At 37.1% G+C, this 21,743-nt stretch overlaps 2 long non-coding RNA genes across 2 annotated transcripts in view; one reads left to right on the top strand and one right to left on the bottom strand.

The window, feature by feature from the left end:
- The window catches only part of LOC135199310 (uncharacterized), a 252,450-nt gene that overhangs the window by 155,163 nt on the left and 75,544 nt on the right, over positions 1-21,743 (top strand). The gene's annotated exons all lie outside the window — the stretch shown is intronic.
- Positions 2,305-4,606, bottom strand: LOC135199309 (uncharacterized). Its single transcript, XR_010311048.1, has 2 exons — positions 4,052-4,606; positions 2,305-2,577 (listed from the first exon to the last, which is right to left on the bottom strand). It is a non-coding gene; the product is annotated as an uncharacterized LOC135199309 (long non-coding RNA).

The raw sequence follows: 21,743 nt of genomic DNA, 5'->3' as shown, positions 1-21,743 counted from the left end.
ATCATATCCTACCATTGATGTCCCTTGGATACTGCACAACTAGGCGAAGATGTATTCTGCGAAACAGTCAATTACTTAGCTTTCCATCAACTTAGTTGATGGAAAGCTATTCTTTACCATTTTAACATATGAGACTTCTCGATAAAGAATAGTCATAAAGTAGCCATGATTGCCTAAAAGCAGTTATGTTAAAATTATGTAGACTGAAGTATCCCTAATTATCTGGTGGAACATAATAAACTAATGAGAATACAGGTAAAATTATGTATCCTGAAATGAATGACTACGCTCCTTGGCAGCTGATGTTAACACTGCTGAGAAATTCAAGTGAAAACTTTGTTAAAACATTAATTATCAAACTAATGAAATATTTGAATGAGATATTTACTTTAACAAAACAAAGGGTATGATTCCTGAAACGAACTGTGATTTTTTTATGACTAGAATTAATTTTAGACTGCTAATAATCTTATGTAAAAAAAAAAAACTTGAAATTTGACGGACAGCTAATTCTTCACAAGACAACTGAATGACCTACGTATCCAGACACACTGAGCTACTTTTGACTGATATCACACCGATCAAGCAAAACTATGTATCCATGTATCCTGAAACATACTGAACTACTTGACAGCTAATATTAAACGTATAACAAAGAATTTATTAAAGAAAACTAAGTACGTATCTTAAAACTGATTGAACCTATTGTCATTTTAAACTGGTAAGAAATGGAAATAGAACGGTCCTGAAATGTGCTGAAGTACTTGACATAATAAACTTAAGAATCTTGAGTAGCCCAGACTGTGTCCTGCAGTATACTGAGATACCACATAGCTCTTGTTTAACTGGTAAGGAAATGAGTTATCAATATACAGTATATTCTGAAACGGAACCATTTACTAGCTAACGGAGACATTAAAGTGGAAAATAAACTATGTACATTCTAAAATGTGCTGAACTAACTGACAGCTGATCTTAAAGTGATAAGAAGTTTTAGCAAGACAACTAAGGATCCTGAAACATACTGAGCTATATTGCTATAATTTTCCTGACAATAAACTTATAAAAACTCTAAGGTAATTGATCATTAGTTTAAATTAAACTGATATGAGCTTTATACGCTTTAGGTATAAAATAATACTGGGCTAACTGATAACATTCAACTGAGAAGAAATAAAAATGGAAACACTTCTCTTGAATTGTTAAAACCAGCAGCAGGTTTCATTAATAAAATTGATCTCCTGAATAACAGTAAACGACCTCACACGATACAAACTCCCATTAGACACCTATAGTTCCTACTTGCAAATTACAAGAAGCAAAGCTGAACTCGACTATACAGACTATACATCTAAAAGATAATCTTATTAACATTGAAGATGCAATTCCTGATCGTAGTTACGACTGTTTAATTTAACATTGACAACTCTGGTGAAAAGTTGAGAGGCAACTGGTATATAAACCTAATCCTACCTCAGGGTTCGTACTTTTGTATAAGAACTGTATATAACAAGGTCTGTAGATACCAATATAACAAGGTCTGTAGATACCTATATAACAAGGTCTGTAGATACCTATATAACAAGGTCTGTAGATACCTATATAACAAGGTCTATAGATACCTATCGCCATGGTATATATAATCTCCAGTGGAGATAGAGTTTATGGCAAAAGTTATTTGCGTTATTTCTACAAATGATCAATGTTTTTGCACTCGAGTCGACCCCTTTGTCATCGACAGATTAATGGGATTCTTTTAAGTAAACGCATAAAACAACTTAACACAGTTCGACTGTTGATCCAATTTACACATTTTGACATCGAAGTAATTCCTGATTCTTCCACCTCCGCAGTCGTTTCAGTAAATCCACAAAGTCATTTTGAAGCTGCTACACTAACAAATTAAACACTCAAACAGATTTCTTCAAATATTTACGAGGCTTTTTATTATATCAAAATCGTCACATTGCATCGTTAGACAAAAATTGATCCCCAACCACATTGAAGATGACAAACGAACCAGACGCCAATAATTAACTGCTTATTAAGTTTAATGTTACTTTATTTGCTTCTTAATTTAGCTATTACTTTCATTATTCATCATAATTTCGTGATTCAACTATAATAACGAAATCTTACCCTACCGCGTTCATTCTGCAAATATGAATTTCTAAGGCTATTGTACTTAATTGACTGCATTCGCTATCCTAATTTACTCATTGAAAAACAGAAAAAAGTACTGATAATAAAAGGCTTGGCCAAATGGTTCTTAAAAACTGACTGTCGGTAACTTTTACTCCAGAGTTCAATTTATTTCAAAATTCAAAATACGTTCGTAGTAACAGGTCACGTAACAAATGAAACTTAACTGAGCAACATTCTTAAATCTCTTCTAAGATCTTTCAATTGTTCTATATAAATGAAAAGATACTTCGCTTTTTTTTCTGTTTTATTCGGTAACTTAAGGACTTGGTTGAAGTGTCGAAAGAAGTAGCTGGAGCTGTACCTTTTTGTCTTCATGGATGTACTGAAACGACTTGGATCGAAATGATTGTAGAACTTGAAGTTAAACCTCGTCTGTAAAGAAAATGTTCTCCATTAAATACTTATAACGGGAAACGGCTAGATACAAATAATATTCAATGGTGAATACGTCTCTCATTAGTAGAGAAACAGGACTACATAGTTCCTTTGAAGTTGCTAAGGGGCGATGATAATATCTCTCATGGTTTGTTACAATTATAATCGAAGAACTGAGGTGTTCTCAAGAATGACCTCAATACTGGCTCTTAAATGTTTCACTATGAAACTTGGCAATAGTTATTATCGTTACCCTCATCTGGTACTGAATACGATTTGAATGGTTTGAATGGTCAAGATTCTGGACAAACTGTCAAATGCCTTCATAGTTTCTCAAACCAGTTTTAATCTCCTATGTGTCGAGATGTAACAGGGTTTAGTTCAGCTGCCTAATGTAATGAAGGGATATTGCACTGAACATTTCCCATTCAAGGAACATCTCTACGATAATAATAGAAAATTCACTCAGCAAATCATTACCTTTACTTCAGTTATTCTTTACCCGGACAATCAGTACAGTGAGGAAAAAGAAGAGTTTCAACCGAGCTAATTTCCCTCCGTGTTCATCTAAATTCCACAGAACAGGACTGCCCAAGAAATGTACAGACATGAGGCCACAAACAGTTTAGGTAATTGATAAAACTGAAGGTATTTTTCTTCAATACTCATCTTGGTAAAAAAAAACACACACACACACACACACATCTAGAACACAAGCGTCAAAACTCACAGCCTACTATATACCAATGAGTTGTTCCAGTAGAAACTCATCCCCGGTCTATTTCAAAAGAGGCGATGGTCTTGGAATTAGGCCTATGTCTTTTTACGAAAGGTTTATTCTCCGTTGTCAGCTACCTAGGAACCTTCAACTCGCAACACAGACAGCCACAGGACTACTGCTTATTCCATGCACCTTCGATCACTCAGGGGTGGACCGTGGTATTTCTATTTTGTGAGTCTTGGTAATATTGGCCTTTAACTTCCGGTCTACCAAGCAAAGAAAGGGCACCTTCACAAGGAACAACGTAATTACCTTCAGAAACCATTGATATCCTACCTAGTTCACCTTGCACGAAAGCACTTCACCCACCTCACTTTCATAAGCAGGTATCATAGACAAATCAGGGGCACAGGATGTATAACTACACAACATATAATTAGCACGATAAACCTGGTGTTCTGAATGAAATCTTGCATTTAACAAGAAGGTTCCTGACCCTGCCATTGTACTATATTTAAGATGAGACACTTCTGGTAGAAAAGTTCAGACCAGTCCTGTATAAATCTGTTGACCTATTCGTACTTCCATATTCACACATTTACACATAAAACTAAGCATAAGGCCTACAGTAAAGGTAGTATTCACAGCAAAAATGGTTTATAGGTTTTTGACTGAATGCAAACATTTTCGAACTCATCTCTAACCTTGAGCGATCGACAGGAAAACACATTTTTTAAAACTAATACTTACAGAGCTCAATCGTCGACCAGCCGTGAATGTTGAACAGCATTTAACCTCGGCGTCAGTTATACATTTAGGTGGTTCTTCCTCCTCGGTCGTTTTGGTACGAATTGAAATAGTTTCAGTATACCCATGAAGCCGACTCAATACCAAACAGTTCGTCTCCACTCAAGCAATTTAAACACCAAAACGGATTTTTTCAAACAATGACGAGTTTTGTCATAGCAAAGGTCGTCTTTGTGTTATATTGATAGATACTTATCAGGCGCAAATAAAGAATATATTTATTTCAGCTCAATCGAAGTTTACATCATTCAGACATATCAAGTTATTTTTACAACTCTCGTAATTACTCATTAGTCATCCGTTTGAATGACCTCGATAACCTACCGCGTCGATTTCGCAATGACAAATCTCAAAAGGGTGTCATTATTTATTTATTGAGTTCTCGACACTAATTTAATAAAAAAAGAAGAAATATATATTAGCCAACTATATAGTTCTTAAAACTAACTGACGGCAAAGCTTATTTGCAACAACAGACCTCGTAACAGAATTCCTTTATTGAGGGACATTTATAGCCTTCTGTATTATGAAATTATAATATTTTAGGCATGTTCCTATATATCAATAAATATAACCCATATTCATTTTTTTTAGTTGCTTTGTAAGCTTTTTAAATTATATATATATTTTTATGAATATTTTGCGAGAACGAAGAATCATATTTAACACCAATGAAAAACAGAATGATTTTCCAATATATATCTCAAGTTCAATCGGTCAAATTCGTTGTTATTTACATAAAATCAAAGGTTAAATGTCTGTCAAAAAAATAAAAATAAAAAAAGGAAAGCGCTATACCGATTTATTCGGTTATCTACTTGGATTTAGCGTCTAATCAATTCAATCATGTTTTATCTGTCTTATTCAGTAGTCGAATACTTGAACGATCTAATAATAATAATAATATAATAATATATTATTATTATTATTATTATTATTATTATTATTATTATTATTATTATTATTATTATTATTATAATAATAATAATAAAACTAAGTTGTACCAACTGTCTTTATGGATGTACTGAAACGGCCCGATTCGAAATGGCTCCTGAAGCGAAGTTAGTCTGTAAACGAAAATATAGCTTCATTGATTATAATTTATTAGGGGAAAAATGTTCGATACAAATAATTCTGGATAGGCCTAAAACTAAGAGGAATTGTTCCCGTTAATCCTTCGAGTAATATGAGCTTTGGGACAATAGCTATTAATATACAATTTAGACTGGGACATATGAGGTCATTCAGCGCTGACAAGAAAATTGAGATCGAAGAGGTCTGACAGACCTAACAGGAGGGGAAAAAAGAAGGAAAGTAAGATCGAAGAAAGGGAATGCGAACGGAGGTACAGCAAAAAGGAACGAAAGGGGTTGCAAGCAGCCTGGGGTCACGCTACAAAGAACCTTAATTAAGTTCTATGCCTTCAGTGCACCTTGAGTGAGGTGAGGTACACTTAAAACGGAGCTTTGGGGACGATGAAAACCACCGAATCTCTCTTGAAAACACCTGAATGGCGTCGTGTAGCATAACATCAGAAATGTTTAAAATGCCATTTCATTAATGCCCGATGCAACTGATTAATTATTCTGTTATATTACCAGTTCCTGGTGTTTCAACGAAACTGACAGATTCTAAGAGTCTGGGGAGCAGTGCGCCATTTCCTTTTTAAAATGGTTTAAATGGCATTTTAAAGATCCAGCGCTATAATAAAGACTTATCACCGTTTATTTTTACTACCTAATGTGATGAAATGAAACTGTGTAATATTACAGCATTTCACGTTCAAATAACCTACGTTAATGATCGAACACACTCAATAGTCAAACATTTAAAAAAGGTCTCTCTCCTTTGCTTGGCAGCCAAAGACAGTCACCCCCTCAGGCCGCCCCCCCTTCCCCCCCCCCTTTTTTTTTATTTTGACACTAAAATTTAATATGATGAAAGCCATGGAGACCTCACTCGTGATTCTAAAAGACTACGCGAGTTGAATGTCATCCAGTATAAATATATAGATATAGTGTTTGTCAGTAGTACTACATTAGAGAAATGGATGTTGGACAGCCCTTGATGAAACCTTAAAATATCAATTTCAACTTAATAGGTCCACAATAGAATTACTAAACCTATTTCAATCGACCTTTCACCCATTTTAAAGAAAAAAAATCATTTATCATTAGCACAAAAATAGTTAAGACTGGTAAATACTTCGAATTTGAAGGTCGTCTCTTCGTAAGAAAATTGTGTTTACCTTCATTCAGCGCGTGAAGTGTAGGAATACGATTATCAAAAATAACCTCTGAAAACATATACATCATATTCATTCGTGCTTAGTATGTTTTTTAATTACCCAAAATACAAGTGTGAATAAGCCAACTGTCCTTAACCGTGAACTGCTTTGCTTAAGACTGAAATAACGCCCGCATTAGTTAACTATAGACTCATTTCCGTAATACAAGCGAGTGCTACGATAACTTCTATCTTTAATAGAACTCAAAGCTAAAAATGAATTAAAAATCCTTGCCACAGTCCATCAGTATCTGTAATGAAAATCTCTTCCACGTTACAATCCTGTATATGTCCCCAGTTTATGGCTTTCCGTTTTCTGAGGTCAAAAAAAAAAAAAACTTAACACTCACGCCCTATTCAAATGGTATACTGTTCCTTCTAGCAGAAAATGAATTAATCAATTAATAAGCCAGTTATTTGCCACCATAACCGCCCTCGGTGGTATGGTGACAGGTAAGGCCGTCTACAGGTTAAGCTCACACAACACACAGCACCCTACAGTGACACTGTCAATGATGACATTAGTAACCGTTACTCATCAGTCAACGAAACCAAGCTGAGCAGAAATCAGTATTCTATAATTGCTTTGATTGATTGATGGCTACTAAAACTGGCGTCCCACATCATTATAAGGAACTTTAAGAATAGCGATGCATTAACTAGACTGTATTGACGAATTATCTGAGACAGCATATTTAACTTATATTTTGCTGGAATTCAATCAGTATGGTCTAACCTGTGAGCTTTTGAACACATAGGTCAAAGATTTTTACTGTTAGGAATGTATACTTCAAAGTCTTTTGTATTGTATTATATAGTAGGCCGAATTTTCGAAGGTGCGACTTCTAAATCGAGCCGAAACATGATAGGAATGTCTAGCTAACCATGCACGAACGATTACTGAAGCTATGTTAAAATCTCATCTGATTTCTGTTACGAAACGCAGTACGACTGAGTAAAACCATTTTTGACAGATACAGTAATAAAAATGTTCATCAAATTCATTTCCTTATAAGAGCACCTTACCCTCCCCCCTCCCACCTCCGTAGGAATACGCACTAAACTACCAGATCTAACTATATATATATATATATATATATATATATATATATATATATTATATATATATATATATATATATATCAATGTACTACAAGGAAACTATAAATAATAATTTTCATATATTTCATCAACATACAAGCAAATGACATTCCTTTTTAACTATCCACTGCAATTTTCCACACATTGTTCTTGATAAATGCTTTACTGGAACAACAATCGCAAAATATACGCCAAGTTCATCACCTAAAGCTATATATATATAAAAGCCTCAATGGCGCCACCATAAGAAAATTCTTCCTGAATAACATCGCAGTAGCCAAAGGAGGAACTTTAAATAACAGCAAAGACATGATCTAAGATGAAGGAGGGTTAACCATCGATTGCCAAAGCTTAAAAAAAATGCAACGGTTTGATGGCTGACTTCGAGAAATACCTTTCATTACCTGGTCAGCATCAATTGTACTTTGGTTTAAGATTTCATTTTTTTGTTTAAGTCAAGGAATACTCCCTGTAAGGAACTGCTATTAATACGATTAAATTCGTACCAAATATCAAAAGTACCAGGTCACAGACCAGGCTGCTATTTTTAAGGTCAAATCACAAAACTGCAACACAGTTAACACTGCATAGTAACGAACACGGCGCTTAATACCAAGATTGCTCTAAAACGCACATTGACAGAAGTACTTTTATTCTCCAACGCTCTAAGGCAGTACCCAATCCTGCAGGACTAAATGTTTGCAAGTTGATGTCGTGTATTCCAAGTTGTCATGTATTGAAAGTTAATGTTGTATATTGCAAGTTAATGTAGTATTGCAAGTTGACGTCATGTATTGAACTTCATGTCTTGTACTGCAAGTTGATGTCGTATATTGCAAGTTAATGTAGTATTACAAGTTGATATGTAGTATTGCAAGTTGGTCATGTATTGCAAGTTAATGTCGCATTGGAAATTAATGTAGTATTGCAGGTTGATGTGTATTGGAAGGTGATGTATTGCAAGCTGATGTCATGTAATGCAACTTGAGGTATTGTATTGCAAGTTATCGTATATTGCAAATTAGTATCGCACATTGCAAGTTAATGTTGTATTGCAAGATGATGTCTTGTATTGCAACTTTGTCTTGCATTGAGATTTGATGTCGTGTATTGCAAATTAATGTCGTGTATTGCATATTAGTGTCGCATATTGCAAGTTAATGTAGCATTGTAAGCTGATGTTATGTATTGCAACTTGTCTTGTATTGAGAGTTGTCGTGTATTGCAAGTTAATGTCGTGAATTGCAACTTGATGTCTTGTATTGCAAGTTGATGTCGGGTACTGCAAGTTAATGTCTTGTTTTGCAAGTTAATGTCGTGTTGCAAGTTAATGTAATGACGCTAAAAACACGGAATTTACATATGGACACCGCCATCGCAAACATCAGGCATTCCTTTCGACCTATCCTCAGTTATAATCTAAAGCCTTTTCCCTCAGTAATTGCTTTAACACAACTATAGTCCAATAAATAATACGTAAAAAATCAGAGACCACCTTTATTTATCAAAAGTGACCTTACCGAGTATATCACACCATAATGGCCTAGATATCCAGCAGTTGTTTACGTGACTTTAAATCTTTTTAATCTCGCTACTTTGAACACTTGGCACCAACTCTGCCTATATGAAATGAAATACAGCACAGAAACCAAATACCATTGGTGCCCCGAGTCACATTACGGTGTAAATGACATCAAAATGATTAGAATTTTTCCAGACCTTCACGGTTTGGCGGCAGCCATTAGCACTGATGCGTCCACCTCGTCTCGAGCAAGACAGAAGAATTATCTGTCAAGTCACTAGACGTAAATATGGCGGTGGACTTTTTCGGAAACTAGACTTACGGTAATTATCGTCAGATTTTTCTTTACATAACGACCAGTAAAATGAGAATGAAATACGTGCAGGACCATTTATATTCCCAAAACTGTGATTCAAATTTTGACAATCTGAAAAGTGTCCTTTGAATTGTTCCCGGTGTTTTCACTTATATATATATATATATATATATATATATATATATATATATATATATATATATATATATATATAATAATAATGTATATATATATATATATAATATATATATATATATATATATATAGATATATATATATATATTATATATAACATATATATATAGAGATGAGAGAGAGAGAGAGAGAGAGAGAGAGACGACGAGAGAGAGAGAGAGAGAGAGAGAGAGAGAGAGAGAGAGAGACACTCAATGAATCCTAACATAATCTCCTTTAGAATCGAAGGGATCGCGGATTATCTTCTTCGAAATCCCGGGCTACTGAAACGACAGGTGGGCGTGGCAGAGGCTTCGAGCTGTCAAACTCGCAAACGGCCGATTAAAGACTCATTGGAAAGCTTTCTCTTCATTTCTGATAAAAGAGACAGAGATGCACTAATGCTGAAAAACTTGTTTTTAACATGTGCTTTTGTGCTTGTGTAAAATTTCCCGCAACTATCACCTATGGATCCTACCCACCGAGAACCTGGGGCATAAATTGATGCTACATACAAGCATCCTTATGCACTTCTAGTGACCATCATTGAAAGCGCAATAATACTATTGCAATCACCTCAAACTGATCACTTTAAATAGTGCCCAGAGCCTGGATTCGTAACCACTCCTTTAAATATAAGAAATTTAAGTTGGGTCCCTACTGAAAGCCTTCATCGTCCGCCACCTGGTAATCCGGCAATGGACCCGTGATCACGGTTGGACCCCTATTTAAGCAGAATGTTGCAAATTCGTGATGATTATTTAACAGGTAGTTAGTCTCGTCACCTTAATCACAGACTGAAAGATAAATTAAGCTACGAATTGATGATACTGATTCAGCGATACTTGGCCGTTGATTACCGATGTTAGCCAAATTGGGCAGCTGCAAAAATATCCCGAATTTCGTGGATTTTCATAAACAAATAGTAGCACTTGAGGGTAGTTTCATCCCAAGCCTTGCTATCAGATTTCCATCTCTTGATATTGTTTTTTTACTCATAGATAATTCTTTTAAACTGTACCCTATCATACTTTTCATTTTAGGGATTCATAGCACTGCGATTCGCTACACTTGGCTCTTTTCCACATTGCCCAAGACAGAAAACGTCTGTCTGACATCGTCTGTGTCTGTTCAAAGAGCCCACATATAGTACACAGGAGGCCTTTCCACCTTTAGCACTTTAGTCAAATTATGACGAAAGCTTTGCTATGGACCCAAACCACAAAAACGTCCAAGGTCCTCAGAATCTACAGAAATTCGCCTCAAGTCAATTTCTCATAAAGTATACTACAACGGCCGTCCAGCTTCTACAGTCTTCACGCCCTCCAGAAAAATTTGCATTAGTGCCAGAATTCTCAATTCCGTGCCCACAATACCCCCTTTCCATGACAGTCTTAAGATTCCCGATGGTCATTCTAACCTACAAATCAAGAATATGATCCAAGAAACTCCATATTCTTACCGGTTCTTAGCTCTTGTTTAGGAAGGAAACCGCCCCCCGACCTGTCAGCTGTCACTACACTGAGCCTTCCTCTGTCAAGGAAGGAATTGCTTTGGCCAATCAGAGGCCTCCACTATACGCTACGTTTCTATCGCCTTCTCTCATTGGCTCAAAGCTTCGGTTTTTGGGCAAAGCGTCGTTCTAAACGATCTCCCATTGGCTGATGGAATGAAACCCGACTTTCACAAAGTATTTCTATGGGGACCGTTCTCCTTTCATGTCTAACACACACACACACACACACACACACACACACACACACATATATATATATATATATATATATATATATATATATATATATATATATATCATATATATATATATATATAATATATATATATATATATAATCGTTTAATAGTTTATGAAAGTGTAAAGCACATTATATATATATATATATATAATAATATATATATATAATATATATGTGTGTGTGTGTGTGTGTGTGTGTGTGTGTGTGTGATGTGTGTGTGTGCGCTTACACCTTCATAAACTATTATATATATATATATATATATATATATATATATATATATATATATAATAGTTTATGAAGGTGTATGCGCACGCACACACACACACACATATATATATATATATATCTATAGAACTATAAATATATATATATATCTATATATATAGATATGTGCTTACACTTTCATAAACTATTAAACTATTATATATATATATATATATATATATATATATATATATATGTGTGTGTGTGTGTGTGTGTGTGTGTGTGTGTGTGTGTGTTAGACATGAAAGGAGAACGGTCCCATAGAAATACTTTGTGAAAGTCGGGTTTCATTCCATCAGCCAATGGGAGATCGTTTAGAACGACGCTTTGCCCAAAAACCGAAGCTTTGAGCCAATGAGAGAAGGCGATAGAAACGTAGCGTATAGTGGAGGCCTCTGATTGGCCAAAGCAATCCCTTCCCTGACAGTGGAAGGCTCAGTGTAGTGACAGCTGACAGGTGGGGAAGTGGGTAAGGGGACCTAAGGCACCCTAGGGAAACCATCCCTTATTTAAGGGCACCTTTACCAAGGAAGGTCCTCCCCAGAGGCTGCTTGCCTGGACTGTAATGGTACTCATTTCATTAACCTACGAAATAGTGTTGTTGTGAAAATGGTGTGCAATCATTTTTGTTTCATAAATGTGTTCTGAAAAGGTTATCATATTGAACAATATCTATACGTCAAAATAACAGGGGTGAATTGTATTATATCAATGGGATATTTGTAACAATTTCGTCAGTACAAAAAAAATAAGTCAAGTATTTCAAGCTTACCAGTCAGGCATCATATTGCAGACTATAAAAGGCTGATTTAGATTCCAAGGAGAGATTCCTCCCAACCCTCTTTCATTCCTTTTACTGTAACTCCTTCCATATTACCTTTCCTCCATCTAGACATCCTTAACCCTCTCCTACCAATCATTTCATAGCGTAACACCAAAAGGTTAACCTAATATCAATTTCCTTTCCAGCGCTGAATGACCTCATAGGCTCCAGTGATTGGCCTTTCGCCTAAACTCTATATTCCATTCTGACAGTCAATCCCTCTCTATATCATAAACCTCCCTGTTATCTTCATTATTATTATAATTATATATAAAAGTGGCAACAGAGAGAGAGAGAGAGAGAGAGAGAGAGAGAGAGAGAGAGATTCACTAGATAAGTCATTCTTTGATTTATCCCTTGATGTCTTATCGGACAAGATCTCTCTCTAGGTAATTACCTCTCTGAGGCCCGCTGGGGGTGATACTTAACTCGTTGAGGTCATTATCCACGGGCAAGAATGACCTAGTCGTGGTCTTTCTCGCACAAATTACCTCGTGGAGGCCCTCCCAGGCTAAGACTAACTTGTCGAGACCACCCATGGGAAAATCATTACCTCGTAGAGGCATTTCCGGATGATTAATACCTCTAGGAAATCTAATTTCAGGATTACCTCGAAGAGGCCCTCTGGGACGAGAGATCACTTTGGGGGCAAGCATTACCTCGTCCCTGCTCTCCTGGTTGAGGACTACCTCGCAGAGGCCATTCCGAATGAGGTATACCTCGAGAAGGAATTTCTGAGAGATTTTCAAACGATAAAATTCTCTTATAAGCTTAATAAAGCTTATGGGTCTACAATAGGTCACTAAGCTTAAATGAGCTTATATGCTTAGAAAGGTTACTAATCTTACCTAAGCTTATGGGCTTACAATAAGCCACTAAGCTTATATAAGCTTATGGGCATACGAAAGCTACTAAGCTTATCTAAGCACATGGGCCTACAATATAATGTTTATTGTAGGCCAATAAGCTTAGATAAGCTTAGTAGCCTTTGTAGGCATATAATCCATTTACGCTTAGTGGCCTATTGTAGGCCCATAAGCTTAGATAAGCTTAGTAACCTTTTTAGGGATATAATCTCATTTAAGCTTAGTGGCCTATTGTAGGCCCATAAGCTTAGTATCCTTTGTATGCCCATCAGCTTAGATGAGCTTAGTAGCTATTGTAGGCTCAAAAGCTCATTTAAGCTTAGTGGCCTATTATAAGCCCATAAGCTTAGATACGATTAGTAACCTTTCTGGGCTCATTACGCTATTGTAGACCCATAACCTTAGTAGCCATTGTAGGCCCATAAGCTTTGTTAAGCTTACGAGAGATTTTCCTCATCTTGGAAAATATCTCAGAAATACCTCCTCGAGGTATACCTCATTCAGAATGGCCTCTGTGAAGTAGCCATCAACCAGGAGAGCTTCTAAGCTTAACAAAGCTTATTTGCATACAATAGCTACTATGCTTAACTAAGCTTATTTGCATACAATAGGCCACTAAGTTTAAATTAGCTTATATGCCTACAAATGCTACTAAGCTTAAATAACCTTATGGGCCTACAATAGGCCACTTAAGCTTATGAGACTACAGTAGGCAACTTAGCTTAACAAAGCTTATGGGCCTTCAATAGACCACTAAGCTCATCTAAGCTCGTTTTCTGTTATTTGTACGTCACCCTCTCCACCCGCCCCCTACCCACCCACCCTCTCCATATTATGTTTGTGATTATGGGGGACGGAGGATTCATTTTCCTTTCGTCGTGACTCAGGAGGATCATCTCCTGGAGGACTGCTGCAGCCTCCCCTGGGGAAGCCCTAGGGGGACACTCACCCAGGGAAGAAGTCCTCCTTGAGACACCCTGGTCCTGAATTATTCCCACAGAATAACCCGCGAGCAGACATCTGCAAGAATAGATCTAGATAATTCGACCTAGTGCCCGCTTTGACAGAGATCTTTCTTATTAGAAGTCTTCAAATCAATGGGGACATAGCCATACTTGACCTTTCTGCAAGAGCAGGTCCGTCTACATTATTCCAAAAGAATAACAAGGGAATTGAGACATCTGCAGAATAGATCTAGATATCGACTATTTGCCCGCTTTGACAGAGATATTCAATTTAGAAGTCGTCATCAAGGGATTGACTTTTCTGCAGAGCCCGGTCTTCTACATTATTCCAAGCACCAATACAGAAGGAAGACATCTGCAAGAAATAGATCTAGATATTTCCCGACTATTTGCCCCGCTTTGACAGAGATAGTCAATTAGAAGTATTCATCAGTGTGGATGACTTTCTGCAAGAGCCGGTCTTCTACATTATTCCGCAACAGATACCATGAAGAAGACATCTGCAAAATTAGATCTAGCTATCGATATTTATGCCCGCTTTGTTTGACAGAGATCTTCTATTAGAAGTCTTCATCAAGGGACATAGCATACTTGACTTTCTGCAAAGCCGGTCTTTTACATTATTCCAAAAGAATAACCAGAAGGAAGACATCTGCATTCTTCCATTCATTAAATTTTGTCGCGACAGCTGTTTCGCCTTATGGCATTATCAAGCGATTACTGACTTACAATCTGGCCTTTCGGCCTATTTATTTCATCTTCTGAACTTCAAGTTGCTGGATTCTTGCATGGACATGATGGAGGGAGGTAGAGAAGATAACTCCGACACCCGTATAGAAGAATCTGCAGCAAGAATCCAGCAACTTGAAGTTGAGAAGATGAATAAATAGGCCGGAAGGCCAGATTGTAAGTGAGTAGTCGCTTGATAATGCCATAAGGCCGAACAGCTGTCACAACAAAATTCAATGAATGGAAGAAGGAAGTCTGCGTATTTTTCACCTAGAAATTGACAAACGAGAATCGGAAAAAACTTCGTCGATATGAAGATACTGCAAGAAACTTACTGATGCCACTAAAGCAATTGCTTTTAACGAATATATAATATATATATATATATATATATATATACATATATATATATATATATATATATAATATATATATAATATATATATACGTGTATGTAAATTAGTATTCTGTATATTCTTATGATAAAAGTAAGTCTGGTGGTGTTGTATGTGTATGCCTACGGAGGTAGGGGTGTCGGAGGTGGGGGGTGGGGGTGGGGGGGGGTGGGGGTGGGGGCGTGGGTGTGGGTGCCGGGTGCGCGTTGTTTATAGAAAAATCTGCAACATTAGTACAATTCTTATAAATTAATTTTTGGTTACTTGTAATTAACGTGACTATAAAATACACGATCATCAGAATCGTCTCTTCCGTTGGAAGCGAATCGAGGATATCCCCATGTTTATGAAACGAAAGAAAACATCCTTCCTCCTTCAGAGCTAAAGACGGGAATGAAAAGAAGGCCTTTAAAGACTTATCTACATAATGCCAAATGTAACTTTGCTTGTGTGAATTCTGTGCAGGTTTTGATGTTGCATTATTCAGGATACGTAGTTTTATTTACGTTTTTTTTAGCTGAAGTATGGTTTTTTTTGCAAAAGAAAGACTAAAGCCTAAAGCTGAATTTAGGCTTTTTACTAAAATAATAGTTTTGGCTAAAGTAAGGAGTTTTATTAAAGTAAAACTTTTAGCTGAAGTAAGACTTATATTGAAAAATAACAAAAGGCTTAATACATATGTATGTATGTAGTATGTATGTATTGTATGTATTATGTATGTATGGATATATATATATATTATATATATATATATATATATATATATATATATATTATATATATAAAGATATATGCCACGAAGGAAAAATAAACGAATGAGTAACTGCGAGACCTTTCGACGTTTCCACGTCCTTTACTGAGCAGAACTGACATACATGGGACAAAAGACAAAACAAGAAGATTCGTATAACTGACAGATAGGAATTATAAAGAGATTAGTACCTTAAATCCGACACACCTGGAAGAGAGTAACCTTCCCAAACAAGCATAAACAATGGGTGCGATTAAAAGTTTAAGATAAGCATCTCAGATACAAGGACAAGACAATTAAAGAATTATAGGTGACAGCTGTTCAGAATTTTGGTAAACAAAACCATGTTCACAATACATATTCACAATACAAATTCACAATACAGGTTAGACATACATTACAACGAAGATAACTCAAAGGCAACTAATTCTTATTTAAGTCTGTAATTATATCTTTGAGGTCATTCTTAAACATGTTACAAATACAAGGGTCTAAATGAAAAAGGCCACGACTAACATTGAAATTACAATGAAAAGTAAGTTGTATTAAAGCAGATTCTAAAAGATTTCGGGATAAGACATCTCTTGACCGTGCAATTATTGAACTACCAACCCAATTTATTCGGTGGTTGTTTTCACTTAAATGAATAAATATTGCATTAGATGTTTGCCCAGTTTTTACCGAATATTTATGCTGGCTTAGCCTTACTTCTAGGCCCTTGCTAGACTGTCCGAGATAGAATGAGGGACAATCCATGCATGGAATTTTATATATTATGTTGTTGCTTTCTCTGGGGCTATTTTTTATTAACATTCCTTTTAGTGTGTTATTATATGAGAAAATAAGGTTGACATTAAAAGCTTTTAACAATGATTTAATGGTTTCAAATCCGTTAAAAAAAGGCAAACTGAGAATGTTCTTAAAATTTTTTCTTTCTTTGCGTGTTACTTACACTATAAAAACTTTTTGTGGGCTTTATTATAACAAATATCTAATATATGTGAAGGATAGCATAAATCTTTTCCCTATTTGTTCTTATGTATTCAATTCTTTATCCAAATATGGGGACTGACAATGCGTAATGCTCGTAAAAACATAGAAGAAAAAATAAATGCAATCCCCTGAACGAGCATAATAAATGCAGGCCAGGCCCCTGAGTAAGCATAATAAATATCTTGGAACATTTTCCTGATAACCGAAGTCTCTCACAAGAGTCTGAATGGGACGAAATGGGACATTTTATCTTTTGTGTGTGTGTGTGTGTGGGGGGGGGGGGGATTCTTGGCTAGTGTCAGTATTCAACGGTTTACGGTTTGGGGGTGGGCGGTGGGCGGTGGGAGCAGGCCATGGCCTAGGGCTCCATCCCAGAAACCTAGCTGCCTATAAATGAGAGGGCCCACTAAGGTCATCGGCCTAGGGCCCCACACACCCTCAATCCGGCCCTAGTATTCAACAATGCTTCTGGATTAAGAGAGGCGGGAGGAAGGGTCACAGATGGGTTTGAGAGAGAGAGAGATGGTTCAATATAGAAACGCTTGTGGCCAAAAACTGTCAACAATCATCATCAGAGACTATCTCAAAAGTTTAACCTTCCACTTCTGATTAAAACTGCAAACCGAAATCAACACCGTTATACTGAAAATACAGAGAGAGAGAGAGAGAGAGAGAGAGAGAGAGAGAGAGAGAGAGAGAGAGAGAGAGAGAATTATGGATGTCTTGTGTTTTTCCCAAAAGATGCAAGCACTTCAAAACCAGCCACAGAAACACTTACCTGCCTAAGAGGCAAGCTCGAATGATACGACATCTTCTCTCTATGCGATGTCTCCTCTAAGGAGGAGGGACTAATTATAACAAGTCTTCGAGACATCCTCATCCTTGTAACTCCTCTTTAGGCATCAGCAGCAACAGCGCCCTAAAAAGAAAAAATTCAGACTAATTATGTGAAAAAGACACACATCCAAATAGATACAGATAAGAGCAAACGCAATAAATACGAGGCTGGATTATTATTAGAGCAGGAAACACAAAAAAGCAGATGATTCAGAAAACAATGGCTGTGCTGTGTTACCCTACAAGTAAGACAATCCTTATTAGGAAATTAAATATGGCCTCAACTTTGGCAGCAATCTACCCCAGTAACGATAACGTCATTACATTTTTTGAAATATTAACCCATAACATAAAAACAAAAAAACACACACACACTCACGACTAATGTCGCAAGTTAACAAGTTCGAGAAGAACGTATATTTGAAATTTCTTTTTGTGGAAGAAGGAAGGAACAAGAGAAATCTTCATAGTATGCCCGTAATAGCCAATGATGGTTTTTAGACCAACCTAGAGAGAGAGAGAGAGACAGAGCGAGAGAGAGAGACGCACCATACTTAAGCCTGTCACCGGTAGTACTACTTCACTTTTCATATTCGTAGACAAAAGATAAAAACCAGTTGATAAAACGACTCAAAAATCATTTCCTCTTAGATACTATAGACGATTTCATATGAGTCGTAGTTATTCAGTGACGCCATAAGAGTGAGAAAAGCACACCTACGCTATACGCTTATGTCACTGATCTGGGGAGTAGATCACTAAAACTTCAGAAGAGAGAGATGACAAACTACTTTTGATAGCCCACAGACACCTCCAAGCCTCCCTCCAGTTCTCAATGTGATTAGCATTTGAACTAGAATTCATGCAATGAAAAACTATACAATTTAAGCGATGGTTGAGGGTGGGGCCGGAGGTAGAGGGAGAGGGGAGGGGTCATGCATAGTCCTCTGAAACTCGCCTCCCCATAGAATAAGAAGAAGAAAAAAACAATTTCATTAAGCGATAAATGAGACAGCTTCCTAACCTTTCATAAACCGTGCAATTGACCAAGGTTAAACCGACTCTCTAAAACAATCATTAGCAAATGGTATGACTCACATAAACAAAATCAAGCTTATTTGAGAGAGAGAGAGAGAGAGAGAGAGAGAGAGAGAGAGAGAGAGAGAGGAGAGAATGATTTAGGATCGTCTGGTGGACACACCTGTTTCCGATGCCATACTTTTGACGGGTAACGACGAACAACATCTATGTGAGCTGTTTATGAATTCAGTGCGTCGGCACTACTATATTAATGATTTAGGTTAAACTGTCCATACGCCAGCACGGGCTTTTTCACCGTGACACACAAATATGCTGAGGAATAATAGGAGAAATGAAAGCAGAAAATAGAGTGGGTATCAATAAGAGTAAGAGACAATGTTATACTGTAGCGAGATTTCAGTAGCTACAAGAGTCCAGGAAGAAAACTATGCTTTGGCCAGAGAGAGAGAGAGAGAGAGAGAGAGAGAGAGAGCTTCAGTCTGAAGAAAATGGAGACTGCAAAGCAAATGGGAATGATTTGGGAACAGGAATAGGCTAATGCAAAAAAAAGTGGTAATAAACGCGTTTAAAATGACGAAGAGCAGCGTCCGAGGTCGACCAGGAAGGTGAGAGGGAGAGAGATTGGATATACTGTTGCCAAAATGTCCTGGTATGTTTTGTCATAACTGACGCGGTTGTTAATTATTCAGACAAATCTCATGGAGACACTTTCATAAATTTAACCAACCAAGAGGGAAGGGACAACTACAGTATTTTACTGTGCACCAACTGTAGGCGCTCCTGAGAGCCTTTCTACAGGGAAATTACAAAGGAAATCGTTCAAAACAGTGGTTCTCTCAAACTCTCCCAAACTTTGCTAGTACTCGGGCGAATGCCCCTCACATAAATGTAGGTGGAAGCAGCCACCCCACAACTCTCTCTCTCTCTCTCTCTACACAGACACACACCATATTAAGAGTGCAATTTAGCACGTGTTCATATAAAGTCTTACCTAATTTAATGTGACGAGTGAGGAGCCTGGTTCCGGGAACACCTGGTTCCTTCCGGGAACAGCAACTGTCAAAATCTGGAATCGTTCGTTAACCGCAGACGTAGATAGTTAAAACTGATTTCGGTTGCAATACAGCGAGAGGAAGTTGCTTCACACATATGTTGTTGCAAAGGGATATAAGATATTTCAACGCCCTTTTTGCTAATTCAGGGTCCTCATGCAATTGGTCTGCTCAGAAATGAAGGAGAAACTCCGTTGTATTTAGTTTTCCATAAGGTTAATTAACTGTCAATTAACTGTTATTTCTTTTTTCCAGTCACTGAGATTCTGCTTTGGAAAATATTCCCGTAGATGGTCCTGCAATTGCTTTATGGTAGGTGGTGAATCATGCAGTCTCTTGTACTGTCAGCCAGTTCTAAAAGGTCACTTCATTCCAAAACTAAACCTGCAAGAAAGGTGACACCTTACAAACCCAGAGACCCAAACTTCATCAATGAACTGGGTTGACAGATAAGACTTGTGCTCTCTGAGAAATACTTTTTTGCTCTCTTTTATTAAAAAAAATATTTTAAAGTTCATTTTACAATTCAATACATATACATATTATATGTAATTTATGTACAAAGTCAACAAATATATAGAAATACTTCTCATTTCTCAATTCATAAACACGTGGGAGAATTTTAGCAGCAGAGTTCTTTCTGATAATGGACCCCATCTCGAACCACACTGAGGCAGCAAACACTCGAAAACTTCAGGAGGCCTAAAAATTGACGAAATTGACTACCTTCAAATTGACTGCCTCTCTATTGTGTGTGTATCATCCAACACATCCGGCCGTAGGGTGTGGGTGCAATTTCAAATAGTTTTATGCCTGTTGTGACAGTTAGAGGCGGTGGAACTCTTTCAAAACCTCACCCATCATGGTGCTAATGGAAGTTCAACAATCAACCAGGAGTAATGCAAGCACGATTTTACGAGGCTACAGTTCAAATGTAGTACTACGTGTGAATTGGTGAATTTGAAGCAAACTAAAGCAAGTAAACTATTGTATAATCATACAATTCCTCATAAGACCTGACCCTGCAGCATTGCAGTCTTGCACACTTGGGTGCATAAAGAGAGCATAATTAAGTCTCAGGCCAGATGCTACTTGCAAGGTCTGAACTACTATACCTGGGAATGTCCTCTTGACAACAGTCTTCCTCACAAATCATTCGGTAGTAATCGGACAGTCACATGGTAAGAAGCAGCACTCACTGTCTACTATACTCCACCATTACAAAGAACCTGGGAATGTCCTTTTGACAACAGTCCTCCTAACAAAATATTGTTGAAGTAATTCACAACATTTCAGAAAAGACTGCCAAAGGGCAGGCTGAGGTAAATAAGTCTGAAAAACTACTGAGGTAGCCAGAAGAGGAGAGAGAGGATAGAGAGAGAGAGGAGCGGGAGATAGGAAGAGAGAGAGAGAGCTATAAAAAAACGAAATCCCAAGATAACGATGAATTTCTGTCCCACGATTTCCTTTGACAAATGTCAATGCACACTTCGTCCACATTTGAAAAAAAGGCCAGATCTCTCTCATTGGAAGATGAATTATTGTCACACACAATATCCCTCTCAACGCGACTGTTACGTCTCATGTTGGTTGGAAATAGTGCAGAGGTCCTCAGCAAGCCTACTACTACCCCCTCCTTCCAGTGGTAGTTACCCTCCAGGGCAATATGGGCTTTCTCTGCAATTGCCAGAGTTGAAGGTGTCATCCAATCAAACGCTAAACACTTCATGGCTTACTCTATGACCCAAATAATTCTTTCCT

The sequence above is a fragment of the Macrobrachium nipponense genome, chromosome 25 (assembly GCF_015104395.2).
Source record: "Macrobrachium nipponense isolate FS-2020 chromosome 25, ASM1510439v2, whole genome shotgun sequence".
Lineage (NCBI taxonomy): Eukaryota > Metazoa > Arthropoda > Malacostraca > Decapoda > Palaemonidae > Macrobrachium > Macrobrachium nipponense.
Note: the sequence above shows the minus strand (reverse complement) of the source record. Positions and strands in the feature narration are given on the sequence as shown.